The following is a 6,556-nucleotide window of genomic DNA, read 5'->3' as shown; positions in this document are numbered from 1 at the left end:
CCAGTTTTCCTTAATTTTTCATGAGAGACAAAAGACTTTTCTATAATTGATTTATGTATATTTTAAAACTATATTACACACATAAAAACAATGTTAAAATAGACATTTTTTACATACTAACTATTTTATAAAATTAATAAAATATACTTGTATGGTGAAAAATTTAATTTTTAACAATTGACTATTAGATTTTGCTCAGAAAATTATTTTTAATATTTGTTTTCTTGTATTTCTTAATTTATCAGTTGTTAATTACCTTTTTAATCATTTGTCACACCTTATAAGCGTGAACTTTATTTTTTAAAAGTCAACATAAAAATTTAACTAATTTATACAATAAACCTGACATTTATAAGGTATAAGAAATAAATTAAAAAAGTAATTAATAACTGACACATAATTAAATATATGAAACTACATAATACCATGTTTAATTTTCCTAAAATATTATTTTACGAGAAATCTGGTGGTTAACGTTTAAATAATCACTCTGTATTTATCTTATAATACAGTATATTTGAAAAAGGAGCTCAAAAAATACCACATGAGACGTGTTTTTTATGTTCTTTTTTTAATTTTTATGTAACGATCTTAATAAAAAGGTTATTTAAATGTATGATGTGTACCTACCTTATCCGTAATAATATTTATCTTTGACCCCTTTCCCCCATACATTTCTAATTGCGCCTCTGGAAATAGGTCTAGTTTATATAATTTAATTTTAATGAGAAAACAACTATCAATCTATGGATGTGACTGTGGTTGAATCTATGAACTCAATCTTATTCATTTATGTTTTTCAAGTTTTGTCATACATAAAATCACAGCTAAAATTAATGATAATGATTATTTTTACAAACATCTCAAGAGGAAATATAATTTACTAGAATAAAATGATGTAAAATGTACATCGGGTTTATTATAAATTATCGTCCTTAGAAATGTTCCCTCATTATTCACTTATCTGAATACTTAAAAGAAGAAATCGTTTATTTTAACTTGGTTAATCTTACTTTTAATAGTAAAATGATTCCTTAACGAAAAAAGACAACTACTGAGTGTTTTATATAAATTATTTCTTCGTTATTGTGTTTGTTTCTTAATATCCTCTACATTCTCATGTATGTGATTACAGCAAGATATAAAATTTTCATTTTACTCACCATTAACTTCTAAGTATAAAATGGTTTTGGGTATAACTAATAAAGATACTTTTTCGTTGAGGTTTTAGTAATCCAAAGGATAGTTTGTTGAGGACACTATTTAATCTTTGGCATAAGTAACGGTTATCTGACAGAACAATCGTGAGTACTCCTTCGACCATGTTCTAATAAAAATTAATCTTAAGTAAACTAGACTAATTCTTATTTAGATCTATTGATACGTAATGTTATAGTAAACTTATCAATGCGAATGTGTGTGTTGCAAAACTTATGTCATAACTAAGGTATAGTGTGTTTTGATTCACAAAAATTAATAAAAAACAAAGAATTAGAATAAAAATGTAGAGAAACAAACGTCTTCTTATTGATGTGTTTCTGGACATTAATTAAGTATTTAAATTACAATAGTAGTACCTAAAAGTGTCTGCTGTTAATGATATTTTATTGTTAACAAAATCTATTTATTTATCCCACACATTTTTACTATTTTGAATACCTTATCTGCAATTCTTTAACACTTAAACACCTTAATTTAAGTCAATTAAACTTGTTCTCTACGATTAATTAAATTTATTGATGTCCATTAGTAGTCATATTTTCTTTTAATATTTAAAAATAATCTATAATGAGTTCAATTTATGAAATCGGTACAATAATTTTTAATTTTATTATGTTATTTTCACAAAAACAGCGACGAAAAAATATTTAACGAATAACAAGAGAATTGACAATTTATTTGCATTTGTGTTTTTGTTGACTATCAAAATGACACAATAACAAAAAAATATTAACACTATATTAGTTGATAAAAGGTTCGTTAATTTTTAGCACATAAAAATTAACTAATCCAAAAAAATATTTTTGACATCTTCCAAGTATCTTTATTATACAGGATGATAAAAAAAAATTGATTTTTTTAGTTACATATATTTTTTGATTTATCATATATTAATGACTTTAGAATCGTCCCTTATTACTTAATACAAATTTATTTTTTAAATAGGAAAATTCATATTTAACTAGCTTATTAAATAGAAAATATTCCAATTAAGAAAATAGCTGGTCGATAACAATTTATGAACCAGTACTTTGTAAGATATTTTCATTTTTTACCTTCACGGGAGGATGAGTAAGCTGAGAAATTACTAATGATAAAATTAGCTGCACTTATTCCTCACCTACAGTACTATCTTTAAATNGTAAGCTGAGAAATTACTAATGATAAAATTAGCTGCACTTATTCCTCACCTACAGTATAATAACTGTTGTTAATAACTTCTGAAATACTGGTTCATAAGTTGTTATGGATCAGCTATTTTCTTAATCAGATTATTTTCTATTTTAGAAGCTATTTACTTATGAATTTTGCTATCTATAAAATAAAGTTGTATTAAGTAACAAGGGGTGATTTTAAAGTTATTAATAGTTTATAAATCAAGAAATATGTGTAACTAAAAAAAACTAAATTTTTTTTCAATTACTGTATTTATTTTGTGAGTAATGGTTTGGTTTATGATGAACCGATCACCTGTATATTGTTCACTTTAAAAGGGATGAGGAGAAATATTTGGATTTTTAAATATAAGTAGCACATTAAAGTATATAAAATATTTATTAATATAATTACATTAAATAAATTAACTTTTTATGATTTGATTACTATTTACTATTTGCTGTAATTTATCAAAACTAAGTAGTTTCGTTGTTTTGTGCCAAATTAAAATCATAGATGTATAATAATGCATGATGATAATTTATCATAGGTGTACTTGATTATACATCTAGAATGTCTTGTTTTTTGAAATATTGCACGAACAGTGTTGAATCCAGGTAAACTTACTTCAGAGGAGCCTTAAGCCCACTGTTCATCTCAGGGTGACAGTGTTAATATAGGTATTTTCGAAATTTATCATGATGTTTAGTCAATTTTGATAATTGTTACAGACTGTTATTGTTACTTTTCAAAATAACAGTTGCTGTTATATATATTAAAATTTTTAATAACAATGATATAATATAAAGGACTAACATTATCATCTGATAAGTAAAACCCGTTCTGTATGTTCTACATAACCGGAAAATGTTACGATTATCAGTTAATTAATTTTAAATTAAAAATTTTAATAATATTAAAAATTGTATGTAATTTTTATATTTTAAATAATTTACAAATAAAATCTTAATTGAAATATTCAAATTTTCATACTCTGATTTTGTAAAATCTATATTATATTGAATTTTTAGGTCTTAATTGTTGAAATTAAATATATGAATTAATAACTGCTATAATATTATTTGGATAAATATGGATTTATTTTGTAAAATTCACTGATATATTTGTCTAAATTGTTGTAACTCAAAAAGAAGGTGTAAAAGTGATGTATTTGGTGAGTATATTGACCAAGTTTGGATATTTGGTCAATTCATGAGGTTCTATTTGAGTTGTAGAGTCCAATTTAATTCCAAATAATTGGTGTAATACAAATTTACTTACTTTTTTAGACAGCTTATGTAAAGATTGTCGATAGTCGAAGTGTTAAGTTTGAAACTCTTTCTTAAATTATGCTAATTCGCATATGAAAATTCTATTATGATTCTTTTTATATAAATAAATAAAATCTCGACGAAAATTAATTATATATCAATNAATTCTATTATGATTCTTTTTATATAAATAAATAAAATCTCGACGAAAATTAATTATATATCAATTATCACACTAAAATGTACCAACACGGGTCGCAGCTAGTTAAGAGAAATAATTTGACAAAAGAACTCTGAATTCTATATTTAATTCAGAGCTTCAAAAGTACGACTCTCTTTATGGCTCGATAGCTCACGGATGTACAAGTAGAACTATGCCTTTTTATATTATTTTTAATTACCCCCATCATGGGATCTTGTCCTCTGTGCTTTTAGTGATTTTCAGATTATTGTATTAAATTTAACATAACATGATTATTTTTTTACGAAAAGATGTATAGTATACAATTATCAATTTAACATGTATATACGTATAGAATAAATAGTGTACACAAGTGTATATGTTATGACAGATAAATTAATTATTTGTTTGTATACAAATAATATAAAATAAAGATTATCAGGAGCGCTAAAACTATTTTTTACACGGGGGAGAGAAATTTAATGACTAAAACTCGGTCCCCTTGGTTGTTATTAAGCTAAAAATCGGGTCAAGCTATTTTTTGCTGGATTTTAGTGAACATATAAAAAAAATCCGGTAATTATAAATTTTACTCTCAATAGTACATATTATTAGCTTCGATGAGAATGTATTGATTTTACCATGAGCCGTTTATTTATTATTTTTTTGTGTCTGTCACTACTTTTTCTCAGCTCTCACTGGACCGATTTTTCTCAACGATACGTTAAAAGATCACAAATCATATCTAGTTAAAGAAATTATTCTCAAAAATTAAAAATATTTCCCTCGTTTCTCGTAAATGGTGAAAATCCACCAAAAAATTACGATTTATAAAATCGGTAAAAATCGACATTTTTTCACTTTTTTTCGAAAAATTGTCATAACTTATTGAAAAATGAACAAATCAAAATAATTTTTTATGTATTGTAACCTTAAGTAATTCCCTTTTATTTGATATAATATATTTGAAAATCTGACCCTTTACTTGCCCACAAGAGAAGATTCTAAATAGCAACTTTTTCAACTTAACTTTTGAAATTGTTCCGGAAATATTGCGTTCTTTATACAAATGGAAAATCAAAGCTTATAAAACGTACAATAAATTAAAAAAAAAATTTCTAACGACTTATCTTCTGCGTGCAAACGGCTGCCGTAGTTAAAAAAGTGCTATTTTTTTGTTAAAATTTTCGATTTTCAATATTAAATTGCAATAAATTTTTGAAAAATGTATGGATCAACACAAATTTTTGTTTCTATATATATTATATATACTCCTTTCATTTGACATACTTTTTTTTTAATTCGGGCAATTTCTCCTTATACAGGTGGCGATAAAATCTTGAAACATATATAACTGTTACTAATTCTTCCAAGTAACAGTTTGTTTTTGCTATTTAAGCAGTAACTGTTATAAATTACTGTTACTAATATTTTTTGCCATCACTAAAACTATCGGTTGGGTCAACAAGAATTAATTGTCCAATTGCATAAGTCATTGTAAGCGGATTCTTAGGAGTTTGCTGATGGAGACTTGTCTTATTCAATACCTTTTTATATTACCATGTATTGTTATTATATTTTTAATTCTGCGTAAACTTAATTTTTTATGATTTAATAGGTATTAAAATTAATTTTTTAAAGTTAAGCAAAAAATGAAATTTATATTGACTCCTCTGTAAGTGATATTAGTGTAGTCTTAACTAATCAACCATTCATTTAAGAATAAATGGTGTTGTTTATAAATGTAATAATATGATCGATAAACGTAAAGTAAACAATCTTGTTGTTTTGTTAAATTTCTATGTTGTGTAATTGAGTATTACTAAATTACTATCATTAAGAAGTGGATAATAATAGTGAAAATAACTAAAATATATATATCGGTTATAATGTTTCTAGAGCTGAGTAAAACTGTATGTATTTGTGTAGCATTTAACAAATGAATTGTGTGATTTTTAAAAATAGTGTTTATTTTATAAATTTTTAATTTTATTTATTTTTTAAGTAATTGATATTTCAATACAAAAAAAATCAAATTAATTCATCATGCATTGGATTTACTAATTTAGTAAGGTCAAGCTGGTAAAAATGTTTATTATTTTAATGACATAAACAAAATATGAACTGATTTAAGTTACTAAAACTTATTTACTGTACATTAAACTTATTTTGTAAAACTAATTAAAAAAATATAATTTATATTCAGCCAGGATCGTATTATATATTATATACTGATGATTTCCTTGAATTTTCTAGATGGGTGATTTTACTTTTGAAGAACTTCCCAAATATGCTCATGCCCATCATAATTATTTCTTTAATTATAATACAGAATGATCTGCTAACTATGTTTTACGCAATATCTTAAAAAATATAATTTTGTTTTCTAGTTATTAATTAGCCTACTTATTTTAATTTATCCCAAAAAATATAATTTTATCTCCTTAAATTTGTATTTATATTTAGTTATTTTTAACGAAAATACACATGTTCAACTTTTTAAAAACAAGAAAAAATCTTGCAAAGAAAATTGTAGGTCGATAGTAACTTTTGAATCATTATCGTGATGAACCATATCGTGGTGAGTGAAGAAAAGTGGTGTAGAAATACTTAAAGATAAAAATAAACAGATTTGTGTTTTACCTCCATTCTTTATTTTTAAGTGTTAAGAACTTCCGAAATACTGGTTTAAAATTTGTTAGCGACCTGTAAATTATTTAGTTAGATC

Source organism: Daktulosphaira vitifoliae, unplaced genomic scaffold, assembly GCF_025091365.1.
Source record: "Daktulosphaira vitifoliae isolate Bord-2020 unplaced genomic scaffold, ASM2509136v1 Scaffold_4, whole genome shotgun sequence".
NCBI classification, from domain to species: domain Eukaryota; kingdom Metazoa; phylum Arthropoda; class Insecta; order Hemiptera; family Phylloxeridae; genus Daktulosphaira; species Daktulosphaira vitifoliae.
The sequence above is the reverse complement of the archived record's forward strand: the minus strand, read 5'-3'. Positions refer to the sequence as shown.